Source organism: Rhinopithecus roxellana, chromosome 2 (assembly GCF_007565055.1).
Source record: "Rhinopithecus roxellana isolate Shanxi Qingling chromosome 2, ASM756505v1, whole genome shotgun sequence".
NCBI lineage: Eukaryota > Metazoa > Chordata > Mammalia > Primates > Cercopithecidae > Rhinopithecus > Rhinopithecus roxellana.
In genome coordinates this window covers 112,784,740-112,808,012 of record NC_044550.1, presented here as the reverse complement: position 1 = coordinate 112,808,012, position 23,273 = coordinate 112,784,740, and the positions used below count along the sequence as shown (strand labels likewise).

The window sequence follows — 23,273 nt, the reverse complement described above, 5'->3', positions numbered from 1 at the left end:
ACAGACTGAATTAGAGGATTAAAAAATTAATGACATATAATATTAAATTTTGACTGCAGGAGTTTCTCTTTCTTTAATGTTTTAATGTGGGAAACATAAAATCCAATTTATATCAAACATTTAGATAATAGCATATATGTTAATACATGATTCTGACAAAGATGTCAGAGTTCTTTCTACAAAAAAGCACAATCATATATCAAAGAACTATCAACCACTAGAACAGCTCTTTGTTTTAACCTGTGTCGACAAAAGCTCACAAATTCTTTGGGCAAAAAAGCTAGTAAAGATCAAAAAACTTACAGGGGAGCTTCTAGTATATAGCAGCAATCTCTGTAGTTATCCCATTTCAATGACCCTTTGAGTACTAGCTACAAGATAGGACTTTTTTTTGGCAAAATATGCAAGGTGTAAATTGTATAGATTAAATTTTTGAGAACAAGAATTTATTTTAATTGGATAAACATCTATGTCTATTTTTCTTCAGTACTGTGTAATTTGATTTAAACAGTATTCAACCAACAATAGATTATTCTTTCATTGACTAAAGAAATATTTGTCCAACACCTATTTTTAATATTTGTTATTTTAAAATAAATTTATGTATTTATTTTAATCATTATTATTTTAATAATACATATATAAATTAATCATATATTAAGTCTTTTGGGCAAATACTTAATATTTTTAATAGTTGCTGGACACATATTTAATATTTTAATAATTTAAAAATATTTAACATGTATTATTTTTCTCACTTTGTTACCCAGACTGGAGTGCAGTGAAGTGATCATAGCTCACTGCGGCCTCCACCTCCTAGGTTCCAGTGATCTTCCTGCCTCAGCCTCCTGAGTAGCTGGGACTACAGGTGTGTGCCACCATGACTGGCTAGTTTTTTTTTTTATTTGGTAGACACTGGGTATGCTATGTTGCCCAAGCTGGTCTTGAACTCCTGGCCTCAAGTGATCCTTCCACCTCAGCCTCCTAAGTAGGAGGCTGGGACTACAGGTGTGTGCCGCCACCAAGCCTGGCTAATTTTGAAATACTTGTCCAGCACCTATTATGCATGTCCCGGCCACAGCTCTGGTCTATAGTTTCCAACTTTCAGGCTGAGATGTGAAAACCATTGGGAGTAGAACTTGCTAAGAATGCAGCTTACGACCTCTTCCCACTTTTCACTGGATTCCATCTTTAAATGAAGTGAAGGCTTGAAGATGAAATCAAACTAAAATGATAAGAGTTTCCAGGTTTCAAGTTGAAAGTTACTTTCTCTAAGGAACTGGGTCTCTCTTGCTTATTTCTTCAAGGAGAGAGACTAAGAATATATGTCTAACAATAGCAGAAGTAGCAAGCAACTTGAAGAACATGGGTATTTTGGCAGGATAATGGGAAGCTCTCTGTCTGAAAGAATTTTAAGGAAAAGACAGGCAAACTCAGAAGTGATAAAGAGATACTGTTTGAGTTTGAACAAGCATCTTCCCCACCCCACCCCCATCCTTTTCTTCCCTCTGGCTTATCTGAATCAGGGAAAGGTGCTACTTACTATTCATTCACGTAAGTGCCCTGGGCAGAGCCCTGGGAGGCACCCTCACCCACCTAACACTACATATTCAGAAAGTCATGCCGAGACAATTTATCTCCCTTGAATTCATCCAATTTTCTCTTACCCCTTTCCACCATTTCAGAACGGGATGTCATCATCTGCTCCCTTGCTTTGACTCCAGCCTGGCCAGCCCTGATCCATTCTCCCTTGCACTCTCTTAGGTGTGGCCACATGAAACTCTTGGAAATCCACAAACATATATGTTCTCTCTCATCTGAGCCTTCCAGGGTCTAGACAAGCTTTCTTCCACATCACTACATATTGCCAAAGGAGGGAATATCTTGCTAAATCTACCCTGTTACTCAAATCATCATTTAGCTGTTACTTCTCACAAATTTTCAAAGCAAAACAAAGTTAATTGCCCCTGCCCCAACCCGCCACGTAGGCTCTTCCTCACCACCATGCTTGCCTGTCTTGTAGCAGGACTTAAATTAGGATGTTCTTTTTGGTCTCTGTCTGTCTGTCTGTCTCTGTCTCTGTGCCTCTGTGCCTGTGTCTCCTTGTAAGTTATTTGGAGGAATAACCATGTCTTGAGCAAACAGTCTTCAAGATGCTGAAACCACGTGGTAAGGTAAAGTTTGGTAGAAACTTGTAGGGAAGGAGGGCAATGGGGAAAAGTAAGGAAAGTCAGATAAGAAAATAACGGTAACAGTACAGGAGAAAAAAAAGATGAGGCCCTTGAGTAACCTTGATCGACATAGACCAGAGCATATATGAACCACGTAGAAAAATGTTGGTATGACTTGGTAAATCATGTAATTAAAGATGCTACTTGAAGGGCAAGTCATATGCAACTCAAAGTTTCCTTTCTTAGAACATTATGGCTATTTAGTCCAGCATAATGGAAATTTTCAAAAAGCAAGAAGGTTATATATAACTTACAAAATAAACTACACAATTCTCAAACAAGTACGGTATATTAACAATTAACATTGTTTAATTGTTTAAAGGTGAGGTTGATATGTGAGATGGTTTTAATGTGTAGGAATCTGAATGTTTGATTGAGCCTTGAAAACAAATATCCACATTTCTTCCTCATGTACTTTTAAAAGAAAAATCAGTGAACAAGTTTTGATTTCTGTTGTAACATGGGAGCATACAGAGAAGCCGGAAAAGCAAGCAGGAGTGTGTTTGTCACTTAAGGTCCTCTGTTTCCTGACCCCTTTAAGGCCAGTTTCCATCGTAATATTCGAATCACCAAAAATGTGCATGTTTCACTTATCTGGTTTTTGTGACCAAAGAATAAGCAAGTCCAGCAGTCCTGTCGTTTGTCTGACATATCTTGAATAGATTCATCGAGGACCTGCCTATAGGTAATGATGGTGTGGTTTATACTGTCCATTTAAAACAGGAATATTCAAGAAAGCTTCCATCCCCAAGGCAAGCACACTTCTCTGTCAGCTAACAAGGTGACTTTCTTTCATGCTTTGGTTCCTTTTGAAGCCTGTTCCTCACTATGCCCTATCCTCTCTCTACCTCTGAATTAAGAAGAAATTGACTCTGATTTTTAAGTTCTGTCCACACCTCCCAGGGAATTTTCTTTAAACAGAAGGCGATTGCCAGGGACTTAGGCTTTTTTTTTTTTTTTAAATAATGAAACTATATAATGAAAAAGATGCTTGTTATAAGCATGGAAAGACATGCTTAAAATAAGATTCAAATAATCTCTAAATTTTTCTATTTTTTTAGATTCAATGTAATGCTGATCTTACAAGTTTATCCTCTCCTCCAAGAAAAATGTACTTATGTTATATTCACATTTTAGATGGCAACCTTTTTTTTCCTTAAGATTTGAGTAATGCAATATGTGGTGTAATCCCACATTATATACTTAATATCTAAAACAACATTGGGTGCAATACAGTTTGATCTTTAAATTCATGGAGCATGATACTTCTCCTTTAAATATTATTTTCTCAAAGCTTTTTCATTTTGAACTCACTGCCAGAAATAAACCAAATGGCTATGTCCATGATGACATTTAAATTAAAATAGATTAAATTAAAGTAACTTAAATTTCATAAATTCATCAAAACTCTTAAAAGTCTTTATATCCTGGTCTCTGTAAACATGAGGGCAGAAGATTACCAGAGACTAAGTGAGTATATTTATAATAATTTAGAACAAAAATTGATTTACATTTTTGATACTATAATAATCTTATGTAAAAGCTACATTTATCAGTTGCTTCACTATGGATAGCAGCATGCAAGTTTTGAACAACAACAAAAAAGAGAGATCTTGATCTTAATGAAAGAATCACACAGATAATAGAAAACCATTTTATATACGGAATGTGTGAAGTTACAGAAGGAAAAAGAAACTAGGAAGCAAAGTAAAATAGCTTTCAGGTATCCATAAGCTACAAATAAAAGGCATACATTTCTTTTTATTTTGTAGGGATTTATTTGTACTTTGCATCATTAAGAGTAATTCTATTTATGCCCTGCATTCTAACTGGAGCATTTTGGCACTTACGTTTGCCTACCAAGATTCTAAACTAAATAAGATGTTGAGACCACTACAGACATTTTTCAGAATATTTTGATGTTTTAAAATGGATGGTCAATAATTTCAGGGAAACACTGAGCTTCCCATTCTTTTGAATTGGTCCTCAGGAGTTTGGATTGAAACAAAACTTTGGTTCTGTTACAAATTAGACTTTTTTTTTCAGATGATAACAAATTAGAGCCACATATTATGATTTGTAATTCGTAGTTCAGACTTGGCATGTATATACACATTTATAAGGACTTTTTGGAGAAATATTCCAACTGTAACTTTAAAGAACATTCTTAGGTCTGTACCGAGCATTCTGTGTAAATGGACTGTGCTAATGTGTTTGACTAAGAGTTATGGTTGGAATCATTCTCAGATCCGTTCTGCTACTGTGCAAATAGATAAAGCCTTAGGTACCTTTATGCTCCACTAAATATTACTAGTAAAATTCCTTGTGTTATTAACATATCATAAAATAATATTTGCTTTCAGGCCCAGTATATTCAGAAAACATAAAAACTGCACTACTTCAGATTTAATTGACCACAGGGTTAGTCCACATTGATAAAATCTGAATTATGGAATAATTTAAAAGAAATGCTGGTTGTTCGCTCTAGTGAAGGCGCCTAATAGATTATTAAATGCAATGAATATGACTGATTTGTTAAGAACCTTGCTGCAGTAATGTCCTTGAGTTCATGCCATGGAACTACTTTAAAAGTAAGGTCATTGCAGAATAGATTGTTTTGGCGACTTAGCAATTAACTGCTGTAAATAGTGTCTAAGACTAATGTACCTCATTTTCTATCTCTAGTTAATAAAATGACATTAAGTTTCCCACATATTTGACATCTGAAATTTCTCTTTCTTTTAAACAATTCTTGTAATCTATTCAGTTTTCCCATGTAGATAAAAACATTTATTTCAACCAAGAGCTTATAAAATAATCACACGTACTAAAATTTGTGTTGTCTAGATTAATGTTATGCTGTACCCCATTTTAATGCATTAACCTTAACAAAAGAACATTTCAGACTCCTTTAAAAGCAATAAACTTTTAATATCAACTGATGTTTACGAAGATTCTTATTCTCAGTGAAATTTTATTTTCATTAACATCCAAGTATACTCTAATTCCTTTTGTATTTTTAAAATATTTATAATACCATTCATGCGTCACTCCACTGCATCATCATACATTAACTTTGCTTTTTAAAACAATGTCAGTAAATTCCCTCATGTGTGTTGCTTGATTTGAGCAACAAACCTCAAAACAAAACCAACAATAGAGTCAGCATCCCACCTCACAAAGAAAAGTGTGAGGCTCAGAATCTCCGCCAGCTCCCAGGCCAGCCTTGGCTCTGGTTCAGAGCCATTTTCTGATGTAAACCTCAGAACTCATTCTGTGCCATCCAGTTGCTGCTTTTTCTGAAGAAGAGAATATTGAGCATGAAGGATGAGATGTATCTTTTAACCACCCTCTCCTACCTTAACGCTCCATCTTACATACTGAAAAATCCTCGCTATTGTGGAATTACTGTACCTTTCCTGGTATGATTTACGACAAAACACACCTTTGCTCTGCTAAAGCATTCAAATCACCCACTTCAAACTGACTGTGCCCCACTCTTTCCGGGTTCAAACACATAGTCAAAAAACAAAACAAAACAAACAAAAAAAACAGGGCATGTCAGTCTCCTATATAACAAATTTTCCAAGAGTGAGTGAGGGACAGTCTCTCTTTCCCTGTTGCCCAAAACAAGTTGGGCAGAAATTTTGCTTTAGTTTGTGCAGCTCCAGTATGGTGTTATTTTAAACAGAACTTATCACATACTCCTGTGAGGGAGCAAAGATGCGATAAGATAAAAGAAATGAAGCTTCAAGTTATCTTTCTAATCCTCCTACCTGGGATTACTTTCAAAGAGTGTGTTTGCTCTTATCTCAGGGGAAATTCCCCTTCCTCTGGACTACAACATTCAGATAAAGTATTTTAGAAAACATGGTATACTGTTTGTGACGGTAACAAAAATATCTATCTTTTGAGAGTCTCTTACATAGAATACTATATCAAATATATTTATTCTTTTAGCTTATTTCTGGACCCTTACTCCTTTTCCAAAGACAAAGTGTCAATGGAGAACAAATAAATTTTTCTTCTATATGCTCAAAAGATTGTCTGAGGTGGGCTTTTCATCACAGCTTTCAGATTCTAGTTTAAGCTTTAATTTTGTGTGTGAATAAGTGATTGCCAATACAAATGCAGTTCTGCCATAAAATGACCAACAGCTGATCAGTTATCCCATTAAGCACATTTTTAAGCTTATCTTGCCTTGAAGTAAGAGTATTTTATAGAAAGAAATGAACACACAGGTTATCTGCAAACTATATATCTCAGACAAAAACCTATTTTTCCATGCAAGAAAGTGGTATCCAAAGGATTAAAATTATATATTAGTTTTCTAATCTTAAAAGGAGAAAGATTTAATGCAAATATCACACTCTTCTAAATAGCAAGGAAGAAAAAAGGCAACAGTTTTAAAAATGCCAAAAACTTCCTATTTCCTCAACAACATGCAATCAGAGACAGAGTTTCATGGACAAAAAGCATGTGTGTGTGCGTGCATTTCAACTCTAAAAAGAATAAAAGAAACTTCTCACAGCTGGAGCACAGTAGTGTTCTACTCAACAGAAGGACATGCAAGGAGTTGAAGTAGATTTTCATTTCTGAGTACACACGTTTGTATTATTTTCAAGAGGTATTTAATTTAATTTCATGTATATATGTAGAAGCCAGGATTCTTGCAAACATTTTTTAAGGTTTCAATGTATACCAACTTACATCACAATTTCTAGATTTAACTGAAAGCTTTAAAGGAATTGAGTGAGAATCAAACATCTAAATAAAGATTTCCCTTGATCTTCCATGTTTTCATAGAAACAGCAAAGAAAAAAGTTGCTGGTTTCTGTTAGAAGCAATTAGTGAGCCATCTCATCTCTTTGAGGGTGAGATTTATTACTTGGGAGTTAAGTGTCCCTTTCTTATTCATAATAACAGCCACCTGAAATATCTTTATCTAGTAACTTAACACATACTTTGAGTATAACCCTGAATTTGACTTGCCACATCACAACCAAACAATCGATTCCGTTAAATATAATTTGGAGATATTGATGTGTTTGCTGGTGTTTTGTTTAGACTTCATTTTAGTACATTATTTACTGCTGATTTCACATTCACAGGCATTTCATTTTACCCCTGGTTCTGGGATTTCAAAAATCATGCTTTAGATTATATGCAAATATTGAAACAAGAATGTAAAATAGTTCTAAACTCTAAATGTTTTCCCTTACCAAAGTTCCAGAAAAGTGCATCACTCAAATTGTATAGAGTAAAAAATATAGAGAGAAAGTTGCTCTATTTTCTTTTTCAAATTAAGATTAACCAAATTATCTTAGAAATGACTGATACAAAAGTGGGGGGAACCAAATAGAAATCATGAACGTATGTGTTTTCTAAAATATGTTACTTTCCATTCAGTAAATGTTAGGTACTTCTTCCTTAGAAGTACCTATCATGCTATGGATAGAAAGGAAAAGAATGAGTTGACTCCAACTCTAAGAAGTTAGTAGAACAGCTTCAATTGATAAGGGAAAGACACACACACAGAGAGAAAGAGAGAGAGAGAGAGAGAGATAAAGGTTACTAACAATAAAAGAAACTGTTTTTCAAAATTAATTGGAAGGTAGGAAGTGCTTGTAAAGGGTAGACTAGAATAGGTCAGACTCGGGCCATGTTGGTCAAGTGAGACCTGGAAAATGTGATTTGGCTGTGAACTGATGGATGATGCAGGCAGAAGAGAAGGTACAGAAGACCATTTGTTGTCAGTTGGGTTCTCTGGAAGCAGAGGCTTAGATGGATTTTGGGGCTCAGGATGTTTATTTGGAATACACACTTAAGCAGGATTGGACAGTGGGAGGAGTCAAACCATGGTGTGAGCCTGACAAAGCCTCAGCCAATCCAGCAGGATTTCAGGAACCTGCATGTCCCATCACAGCATCTTGCATTAGGCCAAAATGGATCTTTAGACTCTTCCTGGGTTGATCACCAGGAGTGTAAAGGACTTGACCTTGGTCTAGGTGGCCTTCTGCACTGAGGCTGTCCATGAAGTTTTTGAGACTGTTGCTGACCACACCACGGATAGACAGCAAGTCCTTACTTGAAGGAAGACATGGGTGGCCCAGCCTCACATCTGCCATACTAATGCATGAGGAAGAGCACACATCAGACGTTGGAGGAAGGCATAAGCAAGGTGTATTTTGGGTGGACAGTCACTAGTGAGGAAATCCTGGAGTTGAGGGTCATAGCAGATCACGATCTCAAGAAAACAGAGCACCGTGCTGGGAAGGTACTTAAATGCTGGTGTGAGGATTTTGCTCTTTATAGGGGAAGAAGTGTAAATTAAATGAGAATGTGGCAAAGCAGCACTTGGGAAAGATTTTGTATGTGCTTTTGAAGGCCGTGTATCTATTAGGAAAATAGGGAGAGGTTAGGAAAGCAGGATGATAACACTTGTTAAAAATGACTTCTGCTGCCGAGCATGGTGGCTCACACCTATAATCCTAGCACTTTGGAAGTCCGAGACAGGCAGACCACTTGAGGTCAGGAGTTTGAGACCAGCCTGGCTAACATGGTGAAACCCTGTCTCTACTAAAAATATAAAAATTGGCCAGGTGTGGTGGTGTGCAACTGTAATTCCAGCTACTTGGGAGGCTAAGGCAGTAGACTCATTTGAACCCAGGAGGCGGAGTCTTCAGTGAGTCATGACTGACACACTCCACTCCAGCCTGGGCGACAGAGCAAGACTCCGTCTAAAAAAAGAAAATTACTCCTGCACGAAGATATGACAGATAGTATGTTAGAGCAAACACATCTTAAACTATCAAAGTATTTCCTGAAAATATGCTGTTTAAACAAGTAACTTTGGGCAAAAAGAGACTTTCGACCAAACAGGTTATTCAAAACTTTTTTTTTTTTTAAATTCATGTCTGCTCTGTGACCAGAAGTTGGCACATATTTGACTCATTCCAATCAATCAACTGGCCCCTCATTTACCAAATGTTTACTGAGTACCTACTAAGTGAATTAATTTTGTTCCCTGTTATGAGCAGCTCACAATGTAATGAGGGAAATAAAATGAATAGATAATTTGTAATACAGCATTATCACGATAGGAACACAGGAAATGGGCAGTGAGGGTGGTAATAATTTCACCTGGAAGTGACTCTCCAGCTAAAACTTTGTGGTCTAAGATAAAATGATAAACATTAAAGGAAGTAATAAGACTACATCCATATTTTAGAAAGGTGACCTGAGATAGTTAGAAGATGGAAAACCAAGTTGGAAAGCTATTGCAAGAGCTCAGATAGTAGAGAAGAGATGGCAATTAAGATTTATTGAGCACCTATTATGTGCCCCTCTCTGTTCTAATTATATATATATATATATATACACACACACACACATATATAATTTAATCTTCACAATAATGAAGTTTAAAATGAGTGATAATGTTTGAATTTTTCTTATAATTATATCAACTATGTTGGCTTCTAACATTGCAAACTCAGGTGATTAAGAATTGTGGTTGATGTCATCAATAACAATTTTAAAAAAGCAAAGATAAACTTTGGGAAAAAAATTAAGAGGACCATTGTGAAAGATAAGCATCATTGTTTAAGAGAAAGAAAATGACATTAATAGAACAGAAAATATTGTTTAGGAAGTAAAAGTTAATTCTCTTGTGCAACATTCAACTAATTTATGAAAATCACAAACTACACACCTTCACATACACACATGAAGATATTGAGGGAGGAATATCCGTAAGCATGGAAAGGAGGATATAAAACCACAGTATGCTTTTAAACTCAATATACTTGAGCAACAATAAATAGAATGGCAAAATATTTACAGAGGAACAAAATTAGCCTAAGGAAAATACTATTAAAATACAGTGCAACCCACTGAAATAGTCACAGTCAGCATCCAGCTTGTGGGTGTGCATGTGATCTCAATTATGAGCCTTGGAAGAGAGAAATGAAAAGGAAAGGATAAAGGAACACCACAGTATTAATATTTGTAGAGAATTTAAACATAGCATGTAACACCTGTGCATACTCTCATCACTGACTTCTTCAATACATTCATCTCTAACATTATAAATATGCAAATTGTGTGTGTATATATATACATGCAGTATATATGTGTGTGTGTGCATGTGTGTATCTATATATGTGTATATCTGTATATGTGTGTGCATGTGTGTATGTATCTACATGTACGTATATACATATATACGTACATATAGATACATGTACGCACACATATATACTGCATGTATATATACACATACATAACATATATACGTATATATTTGTATATATATGTGTGTGTGTATATATAGATACATACATACACATACACACATGCAGTCCCTCTTCTCCACATCATAAGTTCCATGAGGCTGGATTTTGCCGTGTTCAAAACTGTGTCCTCTTAGCACCAAAAATTGTGTCTTGGCACATTCTAGATATTAGTATTCATTGAATGCTAAATGAATGAGATGTAAATATTATTTCTTTTTATTTTATAATTAAGAAATCACATAGTATTTCTTAAAATTTAAGAAATACTGAATAAACTGATGTTCATTTGCTCAAGATCTCCAAAGTGTGGAGACACCTTTTGAACCCAAGTTCAATGGATCTAACGTCCATATCTTTTGCTGTGTAAGCACTGCCTTTTGAGATGTTAAAGAACCATCTCCCATAAGACTTTTCTTTAATTTACCTGATTGGATTTTGTGTGATATATAAAACATGAAGAAGGATGATGGTGAATTATATAGGCGTGGTGGTGACGCCCACCTTTAGTGCCAGCTACTTGGAAGGCTGAGGCGGGAGGTTGACTTGAGCCTAGGAGATTGTAGTGAGCTATGATGGTGCCACTGCACTCCAGCTTGGGAAACAGAGCTAGACTCTGTCTCTATAACAAATGATAAATAAAATTTTAAAAATGAAAAGGAGGTATGATGGTGTATTTCTTAGTCCATTTGTGACTGCTATAACAAAATACCATAAACTGTGTGGTTTATAAATAAGCATAAATTTATTTCTCACAGTTCTGGAAATCCAACTTCAGTGTCTAGTACTGGGTCTGCTTCCCAGTTCACAGACAGTGCCTTTTAGCTGTGTCCTCAGTAGAAGGGGTGATAGAGCTTCTTGAGGTTCTTTTATGAAAGCAGTAATCTCATTTACAAGGGGTCCTAAAGACCTAATCACCTCCCAAATGCCCCACCTCTTAACACAATCACCTTGAGAGTTCGGATTTCAACACCTGAAATCTGGGAGGTTCCAGGGAGGGGGCAAACATTGAGACTGTAGCAGATTGCCACTGAAACATCTTTAAAGATTAAGTTCATGTTTCACAGCAGCTTTATAAAAGAAAAACGGATTCTTGAAAATTGACAATATGCATCTTTTCACTTTGTGACAAACGATGATATAAATAATACTCTATTTTAAAGTTGTAATATAATATGTCTATTTGAACCAAACATTTTGTTATACTTTAATGGTTGTAGAAAACAATTAGTGAATTTTGAATTCCCATGAAGCCAACCTTATTTATTATCATTTTCATGATAAAACATAATCAAGTGGTAAGAAGCAGAGATCTGAGGACTTTTTATGGTCATTGTTTTTAACATACCGGGCAAATCAGTTTATTAATTATCTCTTTTTCATGAGTAACACCAAAGTAAAAGAACTTAGCTGGCTCCGCTTGGATGTTAGAGAATGAACACAGCTCCTGTGGACTTAACACAGGCTGATGAATACCATTAAGTTATGAGCTCTTTTGATAATCACAAAAAGGGATGCCCAGTTGCATCTATATATAATCATCTTATTTTTGCCAGACTCCTGATTGGTAGTAATTACTTTAGCAGAATGAATGTTGAGATCACTGTTGTGTATATTAAGACAGCTCCGAGGAATCAATACAATGAATCATAGTTAATGTATTTTGCACATAAGACGTGAACTGAGCTTCTAACACCTTTCTTTTCCTGTTTACTTATATTTGCCACTGAAATTTTGGGGATCATTCTAATTTAGTAGTGATCATATAAATATATTTATAATTTTCACAATTTAAAAAATCAATTTCACAGTTAATGTGGCTGCTGTTTTATTAAAATGAAGCAGAAGAGGTAAAACAGAGAGGTGAATGTATGCACTCAAAACATTTCTTGTACACTTCCTCATTTCTCTAATAAAAGTTATATTTTCATTTGTTGTCTATGTCTAATGTCTCACAAATACTTTTTTTTTTTTTTTTTTTTTTTTTGAGATGGAGTCTCGCTCTGTCACCCAGGCTAGAGCGTAGTTGCGCAATCTCGGCTAACTGCAACCTCCCCCTCAAGTGATTCTCCTGCCTCAGTCTCCCAAGTCGGTGGGACTACAGGCACCCGCCACCATGCCTGGCTAATTTTTTGTATTTCTAGTAGCGATGAGGTTTCACTGTGTTAGCCAGGATGGTCTTGATCTCCTGACCTTGTGATCTGCCCACCTCGGCCTCCAAAGTGCTAGGATTACAGGTGTGAGCCACCACTCCCAGCCCTCACGAATACTTTTATATAGCCACTAAAGAATACTTTAGTCCTTTAGTTCATGTTATGCAGCTGTCTTTCTACAGATTAGCTTTTATTACCACCCATTAATTCTGGTAGAGTTGTTCTGCCCTTTTTGGAGGATTAGTTTTGCTTTATCTCTAAAAGCACCCTGGTGACACAGGCACGTGTGTGTGCATATGCAGAGCATAACTGCCATGTTTTCTCTTTCTTCTCCTCTGCTTGTTTCTCTTTCTCCCTTGCTCATTATTAGTTGCTGATTGCATTTAGTATTTCTCCCTGGGATATTTTGCTAACATATGAAGTGGTACTGGTATGTGCAGTGCTTGGCCCTGTAATTGGTTAACATTAATAACCTGAGCTTTGTTGTATTTGTAAACATGTTTGTTACCCATCTACATTATGAACCTATTACAAAATACTTGCTGCTTTTTGACATCATTTTTTAAATATTCTGATAAATATAATTTTTATTTAAGAAATTATTTGTTTTTTTTTTTATGGCACTTGCATGTTGAATCCAGTGTTGCTAATTGTAATGCTTATTACATTCTTTACCTAATTTCTGCTTACATTTTCCAAAAGTGATACCTGCCTTTTCCCTCCCCCCCCCCATGTTTAAGAATATTTAAATCCCAGTGAGTCTTTCTGTTGTTGCTGTTGTTTTATTTTAACTTGATGCATAATCTGGTGATAGTGTTCTGCCATTTGAAATTTCACAAAAAGTTTGTACAATGTACATTTCTTCAAAGCCACTTGCAAGTATTCCACTTCATTGAGATCAAGATTTTTCATCTTTAAAAAGCAGACACTGTAATATTGCCTATCTCAAAGGGTTGTTATGAGAATTTGATAAAAGTCATATGTGGAAAATACCTAATAAAGTGCCTAGCCTGTAGCAAACATTAGTTTATACTATTTTTCTGTATGATTGTTAGGATCTATAATTTTTCAAATACATAAGTAATTTTCAACAAAAAGCCATAGTCTAACACTTAAGACCATTGGCATTTGTCAAAATTCAGATCTTTCTGCTTGATTGAAACAGTGAATAGTAATATATTTTTTCCTGGAATATTTTTGAGTAATTTTAGATATGTGAGTTTTTATTTCAAGAAACTATGATGTTAAACATTTGTATTTTCAATGCCTTACCAATCTCTTTCCTCATGTCAAAAAAAAAAAAAAATGATAACCTCTGAAATTGGTTGTTTTCTCTGGTCTAATTAATTCCTTCTATTAAACCAGAGTAATTATTAGAGTAATTAGGTGTTGGGAGGCCGAGGCGGGCAGATCACAAGGTCAGGAGATCGAGACCATCCTAGCTAACATGGTGAAACCCCGTCTGTACTAAAAACACAAAATATTAGCTGGGCGTGTAGGCGGGCGCCTGTAGTCCCAGCTACTTGGGAGGCTGAGGCAGGAGAATGGTGGGAACCCGGGAGGCGGAGCTTGCAGTGAGCTCCATTGCACTCCAGCCTGGGCAACAGAGCGAGACTCCGTCTCAAAAAAAAAAGAAAAAAGAAAAAAGAAAGAGTAATTAGGTGGTAGAGGGAACAGCAAGAAAAGATGACTCTGTATTTCTAATTTACCTAAGAAAGAGAAATAAAAGGGGTCAGCAGGGGAAACACACCATAGTAAGTTTAACTTTCTCTTGAGCCCTGAAACAGCTCAGTCAGTGTAGATCAGGTACAATAGTACCTCCTTTATCCCCATCTCTCTTTTTTTTGTTTCCCAAAAGCAACAAAAATGTATGCTTAGCTCCAGGGGAGAACTGCTTTCCTCAAGCCGGAAGCCTGTACAACTGTCATCTTCAATACACTTCTACACCTATGTTACAGAGAAAATTCTTGCATTTCTTGGGTATGTGAATGGTTAGTTTCAAAGTTCCTTTTAAGACAGCTTTACAAGCCCTTTAACTCTGCATAAACCCACAGAGAGTTTCCTTCTCCAAGTTTACAAAAGCTGGTCCCTGAGCTATGGGATAAGAAATAACTCACCATATCTTATGTGTGTATGTGTGTGTGTGTGTGTTACTTTGAACCTATTACATTGGTACTAAAAGTCAGAAGCAAAACCATTGAAAAAAAAATCAAGTTTTCTTTGATTTTGAGTATTAGTTACTTCCCTATGATAACTTATAGTGACATTATAACATTAAGTTGTTGTGTTTTATTTATTGTATTCGTATGAATTCTAAAAGTAACAGAAATTGACATAGTAATTTCCAATGTAGTGCATGTTTCCATTAAAATAACCACTTAAAAATGACATGTATTACCTGCACCCTGTTTGAAGACTGAAAGCAATAACAGGGTAATAATTTCAGTGAACATTCTGGATTAGATTGGTTCTGTACTGGATTACATGGATACACGATCCTAGGATCCATGAATATGTAAGATGTAATAGTGATAGGGACAGTAGACTGGGAAATTCTGGGCCCCAACCACAAGCCTGGGACCACAGCCCAAAGTGAGAACATACATTTCTGTTTTCCACTTGAATGTTGCCTTTTTCAAAACCACGCATGGCCCAGCCTATTCCCCATCCTGTGTCCATAAAAACCCCAGGCTCTGCTGGCAGAGAGAGAAGAGGAGAAGCAGTTGGATGTCAGAGACTACAGTTGGATGTTGGAGAGAAGTAGCTTGCCTTCAGAGGGACAGCTTGACAGCATGACTTCAGATAAGAGTCTGGCTGGAAACCGCTAAATTCAGAGGAAGATCACCTTCCCACTCCATCTCCTTTCCAGCTCCCCTTCCTGCTGAGAGCCACTTTCATCAGCAATAAAATCCTCTGCATTCACCACCCTTCAATGCATTTGTGCAACCTGAGTTTTTCTGGACACCAAACAAGAGCTCGAGTACCACGGGTGCGGATGCAAAAGGCTGTCACACGGACCCTCTGCCCTTGCTGGCAGAAAGTAGCCGCCTCACACAAAAAGGCAGAGGGCTCGCTGAGCTGTTAACACTTTAGCTGTCCACGGACATGGCAGAGCTAAAAGAGCACTATAACATGTGCATTCTGGGGCTTCAGGGGTCATGGACACCCCCCTGGATGCTGCCACGAGGCCACTATGGAGTTCATTTCTGCCAGCATCCAAAAGCACTCTCCCGGCTCCTGTACCTGCTCACCTGCATACTCCCTCCTGCTAGGGGTTGAGCACAGAGGGCTCAAGTGAATGGAGTTTGCCTCTGCCAGTGCCAAAGCAGCTGGTAGCTCCAGCGCTCACACTCCAGTTCCTGCCCGCGAAGGAGTCAGAGGAAGTTTCCTGTTTCAGTAGATACGTAATATCCATGAATATGTAATAAGTAATAGATTAATTTACAGATGAACATTGCCACACTGTTAAGTGCAAAGATAAATATAGCAATTGTGGGAGAAAAAGTCAGCTTAGATTTGATAGACATCTAATCCTATGGCTGTGCGACCACTTCCCCTAAAAATTTTATGCCTGAAACCAAGAATCACCTTGCACCTTATATAAGCTGCCGACAGTTTTTCTGCCTCGTTTTATTCATGTAGCCACAATAACCTTCACTCCGCTTCAAGGCTGCCCTGAGGCGCCCTGTATCCAGCTCATGTCAGGATGTCTTGATGCAGCTTCTAAGCTTCCAGCCTCCTGGAAGCTTCCAGCCTCCTGGAAGCTCTGCAAAGACAGCCGCAGGTGATTAGATGAAACAGACAGCAATACCTATAGTAAGTGCTTGAATTCCATGCCTTCTCCAAAATAGGTGCCCTAGGCAAGAACCCAATTTACTCACCCTGGGGCCAACTTTGAACAATCCCTTTCCTCTGTGTTTGGGTAGAAATGTTGGCACCACAGAATCTGCAGTAATGTCGCATCTTTTGGAAGATAATTTGAACTCATTAAAAATGACTATAATTCATAACTACTGTAAATCAGTCAATTTCTCCCTTAAATAAAATCATCACATTATATTGAGGCCGAATTCAAAGTTTCCGTTGCCCACGTTTTAATGAGTGGTAAGTTACGTGAAGGAGATGAAAGATTTTGTGCATTTAGACTTAATTCTTTATTTTTAACTGGCATAGTTATGTTGGAAATATGTAAGCAGCAAGGTTCCAGAATTATCTGCAACTCAAGATGTGATATAAAATGTATTCTATTTAATGAGCTCTGCATTCCACTGACTGTTGAACTATACATCAATTGCATGCCCCTTCCTTTCAACATTCAAACTGTTTAGCTCCCACTAATAGGTACATTAAACAGAATCTTGCTACAAATATGAAAGTAGACATCATAGCTATATGCATTTCTGCCTAGGCTCACACTTTTTTAAAAGCTCCTAAGAGAAATCTTCACAAAGATAAACTGTAACCCTTTTTGTGCAGTGTTTGCTAATGGAGAAAGATATGATGTGCGTTTTTTTCTGTACACAGCTGAACTAGTGTACAATGATATCAACTAGGAAAAAATGAGAAAGTTTGAATAATCACTGTATCATTATGGACATAGGCAATTGATGAATTGTTTAGTTCTCTTTATGTCTTTGAGTGCCTTTGGTGAAAAAGTGTGAAAATAACACTATTTAAAATTGTACATTGAATCACAATGCTATAATAGTACTTTGAAAACAATGATGGATGTTGTTAAATAGCGGGCTAAATGGGGTCTGAAATATTACAAAGGTAATCTATACTCATAAGTAAACAGTTAATAATCTCAAAAGAGAGATTTAGAAGGAACATTATTCATTCGCTAGTGTTTCAAATGACTTTTGACTAATTACCTATTAAGAAAGAGAAAATTATCTGAACTCCAGAATAAAATTCACGTAAATGCTGTCTGCTAAAAAATAGAAAAAATGAAAGAAAATCATTCATTAAAAAGACACTTAAGAAAAAAAGCTTACTACTTGTGTTTCTAACAGAGAATATGAAAATAGTCTTGCTTTTACTTTTTTTTTAACATATTTGTGAAAATATCACTTTGTAAATCAGCTTAAATAGTAGGTTTAATCATGAGCATCTTTAAGAAGTCAGTATGAATTGTATGGTATTATCGTCTTGGCTGTGGATCTTTAGAAAAAATATTTAGGTGAATGTTAATACTCATAGCTAGTCACAGAAGAAAATATTTTATTCTTGCTTTGTTTCTCTGTCTCTCTCTCACACACACATACATATATAGTTTCTCTTAACCGGAGAGTTTATTGGTTTAGATAAAAATTTCACACAAATAACAAAATATGATTTTAAAGATTCTTAGTGGCATGAAACTATTTCATTTCATTTCCATAAAATCATAAAAGCACCTCCATAATGGGAGCAAAATATGAATGAAATCAAACTCTATATGCTTACTAAAGCATTGATTTTTTTTCTTCTATATTATTGCACATTGGTGTTGTATGCTGTGGAATACTGTATTTTGGACTTTGGACTTTTTTGGTAGAGAGTCAAATAGTTGCTATAGACATTGTATTTTGAAATTTGTGGAAATATTACAGTGTGGAAAAATAACATGTCAGAAAAAATATAAGTGTTTATAAATCTGCCAGTAACACATACCTTAAATGAGATTATTCTGCAAATGATAGAATGTGAGTTCTAGAATTTAAAATAAGTACAGATTTAGTCATTAACATTAAATTCCATTGTAAGCATATGTAGAAATACAGTCATAGTGTTATTTTCACAAAACATGGAGAGTGGTTACACAAATACCTCGTGAAACATATAAGCTAATCATTTTCCTTCATTTTGCATAAATTGGCCATGCAATTTTGCTACATAAATGTAACCTTCAATGTAAGTTGATACCCTTTCAAATGGTTTCTGCAGTCAAAAAAATCCTGAATTATATCATGTATGTTACTAATACTGGCTTCTCTGCAAGGTTGAGTAAACAGAAAATAAAATGAAAACATCTGCGGAAAGTGATCCCAGTATGAACTATTACCATAACATTTTGTTCCAATCAGAATCGCTGTTTACTTTCAATATTAAGACCAGCAGTAGGTAAGACCACTGGCTGAAAATTAAAAGCTAATCTATGGAAAATTGTGGCCAAGGGATGTGTAGTCTACATTTGAACATTTGTTAAATAAATAATGAAACATAAGAAAGAGACCAAACCCTTTCAGAATCCTTGGATTTTATTTATACCCTGATGTCCACACCCGCAGGCTGCAATTCTCACAGTGGAGCCGTTTTGACCATCGGGGGCCTGGAGTGAGCCACAGCTCGTCAGACAATGTCCTTCTCATTTGCTTAGTCAATTGTTTTTAAAGAGCTTTGAGATTTCTTTGGCAGGAAAGTTGATTTTCTTTTTTTGGAACGTACTACTTATTCTGATTTTTTGAACTTCTTCTTTCCAATAAAACTGCTATAAAACCTCTTCCAATTCACACTGCAATTTGATGAATTACTTTCTCAGGATTTCATTATAAATGTGTTTTAAAGTGCTACTGCAGAGAATGAGGTGTTTGGAAATAACAAATAGGTACAGGGCAAATGAAAAGCTGTACAAGGAAATGCTATGAGTTCTGAGTATACCAGTAAGCAGTTCATTTAATTCCTTAGAGCATCTGTGTATTACATTATTATTATTAGGCAGGGTTATTTCATTATTAATGTAAAATAGAATGCATCGGTGCTGGAGAAGAATCCCACATCAGGTGTATGACAGACCTGACCTCTGAGCAAACCACAGATCCAATGGAGTCTGGTTTGTGATTAAGGGCAATGATACATGACATCTTCTAGCCATGCAGTGAAGTGAGGTGACCTTACTGAGCTATGTAACTTCATGATTTTGTAATCATTTCTTTTAAGGGTTTAAAAGTTCATTACACATTGCAAAGCCATTGAAGAATAAATGTACAGCAAATCTGTGTGAGATAAGTTTATTCTCTGTCTTAAAACCAGACTTGTCAAGATTCCTAATTCCTCCCCACCCAATTTATTGGCTATTCCTGGTGTACTCATGTTAATGAAATCTGAAGTATTAGAATTATCCAATCGCTCATCTGCAGGACATCAGAGGGTTTAACCTGACCAAAGAGAACAAGTCTGTCATCCCATACCAAACAATCGGAGCCTTTAAGGCTGATTGTTTACTACTTCAGCATTAATTACATCAATTTTTTTTTTTAATTTTAGTAAAACAACGTTTCATTTCAACCTGAAAGTCTTCTAAACGTTTACCATTTTGTGATGGTATTTTAATATTTTTGGAGTTCCGGCCAATTATTAAAATCAGATTGGCTGTAGAAAATGAAACAAGGGAACATCAGTTTTAATTTGAATGACTTATTGATAGGGTCGGCGACTGCAAACCCTGACTTACCTGTGTCACAGTTAAACCACTTGTTTCACAAGTCTGCATAGAACATACTTCATCCCTGAAACCAGAACGTGTGGTGCAGTACATGCGGCTCTCACCTGCCTTCCCTCAAGTAAGGTGACAATGGTAGCAATATCTAGTGGAATGACATGTTCCTTAGGATTTGGAGTAACATGAATACAACAGGTGCAGAGGAGTCAGTGTCTAGCCCTTTCCCCTACTTTTGATTTAGAAGAGATATAAAACCAGGGCCCAGGGTAAGGTAGGCCTTCTAAATTCTTGCTGAACCAATAAAGCAATGAATTAACTAATAGCTTTATTTCTGAAAAGGGCCTCTGAATAATTCATTAGGTAAAACTTTAGTTAATTTACTAGAGTTTAAGAAGCAGAAGTACATTAATAATTATTTGCTGTATTTTTTGTTTCTTTCTTTTCTAAAAATGGGTAAAGATACTAAAGGTTAGACAAGTTTAGTGATCTGTCCAAGATCACAGGGCCACAGAAAGTACAAACTAGAATGCAGGATCCTCTACTCACAGTTCAAAGTACTTTCCACTGTATCCTTTTTTTTTTTTTGAGATGGAGTCTCGCTCTGTTGCCCAGGCTGGAGTGCAGTGGCACGATCTCGGCCCACAGCAACCTGCACTTCCTGAGTTCAAGTGATTCTCATGCCACAGCCTCCCAAGTAGCTAGGATTACAGGCGCATGCCACCATGCCTAGCTAATTTTGTGTTTTTTAGCAGAGATGGGGCTTCACCGTGTTTGCCAGGCTGGTCTCAAACTCTTAACCTCAAGTGAGCTGCCTGCGTTGGCCCCTAAGTTCAAAATTATTTTAATCTTGATGATTATTGTGAAAAAGGCAGAAGTTAAAATGTCCAGTCTTGGAATTACTGAAGATTAACAATTTAAAACAAATGTTTGTGTTTCGAATGTAACAGTCTATCTGGTATACATTGATTCGTTCATTCATTTTATAACGACTTGTTGAAAAGGCTGATAGACAGTGAGAAACCCAAGACATACAGACCTGCACTCACTGTGACAGACACCAGAATCATGGTTAGAAGGATAAGTCACAGGAAAGATCATAAACAAATGAAGATATTCAGTATTATTTAGATTGCTAGAAGATGTAAATGTCTATTTACTTTTATTATGACCCATTATCTTTACCAAATGGCTGTTATTATAAAGAGCCCATGTAAAACATAGATTTATTGGAAAGTAAATTACAAAATGTACCAGCAGAACAAAATGTTAGGTAGAAAATTACCAAACTCCATCATTTTCAGTTATGATATAGACCTAATTGATCTCTGGTTCTACACATTGTCCAAGTGAACACAGAATATGTCTCTCCAGCTGGAAAGATGAAACTTAGTTTGATTCAGACATTTATCAGTTTCTGTTGTGACTTTTCCTATTTTAGCAGACTTAGATATTTTTTATTTTATCCCCAGTGGGTTAATGAGGTGTATTAAGTGGGAGAGCTCCATTAGTAAGTTATACTGCATTTCATTTGTTCTTTTATGGTTATTCAAATAATTCAGGATGGCATAATTTAAAGACATAAAACTCATCAACATTACATGCCTATATGTCTGTTTCACAAATCACTACAACATATATAAATAATAATAACTCTTTTAGCACCAACAAACGCAATATTCATCTATTGTTTTTCTTTTCAACTAGATCTTCCTGTTTAAGGTAACTTTCAGATACCTATAAATATATACAATGGGGCCGGGCACGGTGGCTCAAGCCTGTAATCCCAGCACTTTGGGAGGCCGAGACGGGCAGATCACGAGGTCAGGAGATCGAGACCGTCCTGGCTAACACAGTGAAACCTCGTCTCTAGTAAAAAATACAAAAAACTATCCGGGCGAGGTGGCGGCGCCCGTTAGTCCCAGCTACTCGGGAGGCTGAGGCAGGAGAATGGCAGGAACACGGGAGGCGGAGCTTGCAGTGAGCGAAGATCCGGCCACTGCACTCCAGCCTGGGCGACAGAGCGAGACTCCGTCTCAAAAAAAATAAATTAAATAAATAAATAAATACAGTGATCGCTTTTAAGCACAATATTATAAAATGCATTATACTAGAATATTCTCTGTCTCTATATAGAGAAAATATATAAATATGAATATAAATGTATAAAATATATAAACATATATATACACACACATATATATAGATATGCATTGCCCTACCATAATTAGCTGGGCATGGTGGATATATATACACAGAGAGAAAGAATAGATAGATATAGATACAGACATATGTGTGTGTGTGTGTATACACACACATATATAGAGAGAGATCCTAAATACAGAGAGATAGAATATATATATTCTAGTATTTTGGTATACATTGGTTCATTCATTCATTTGATAATGACTTGTTGAAAACACTGATAGTAAGGAAGCCAAGAAATACAGACCTGTACTCATTGTGGCAGACAGTAGAATCATAGAAGGATAAGTGACTGGAGAGATGATGAAAAATAAATAAATATATTCCTATATATCTAACTATGACATATAACTGTATATAATATATAACCTATAGAATATATAATATATAACCTATAGAATAACTGAAAAGGATTGAGTTTGGTAATTTTCTATCTGACATTTTACATTATATATATAATATACATGACATTTTATATAATATATAACCTATACAATAACTGAAAATGAGGGAGTTTGGTAATTTTCTATCTGACATTTTATTCTGCTCATACTTTTGTAATTTACTTTCCAGTAAATCTGTGCTTTACATGGGGTCTTCATAATAAAAAGCCATTTGATAATGGATCATAATGAAAGTAAATAAACGTTTACTTCTAGCACAGGGCTTTCCCTAATAGTGATTGCATTTTAAATTTCTACAGTTAGGTGGCGCAAGGCCCTTATACAAATGTAATTTATTTTTAAGGGTTTGTTTTTGAAAGAATGACTCACACAGCATTGAGACTGGGTGGTCCATCAGACCTCATTCCAGCTAGCACAGGGCTTTCCCTAATAGCGACCTGTTTCAGGACATAGATATTTGTTCGCTTGTGACAGCTGCCTTTGGGGTTTTCTAAATACAGAGAGAGAGATCTTTGGTTTCTCTCTCTCTCTCTATCTATAGATAGATAGATGTGTGTGGATATAGA

General features: G+C 36.1%; 1 long non-coding RNA gene across 1 annotated transcript in view; it reads right to left on the bottom strand.

The window, feature by feature from the left end:
* Positions 1-5,141: 5,141 nt before the first annotated feature.
* Positions 5,142-23,273, bottom strand: part of LOC104678470 — a 93,522-nt gene continuing 75,390 nt past the window's right edge. The window contains exon 3 of the long non-coding RNA XR_750189.1: positions 5,142-5,530. This is a non-coding gene — a long non-coding RNA (uncharacterized LOC104678470). The remainder of the gene's footprint in view (positions 5,531-23,273) is intronic.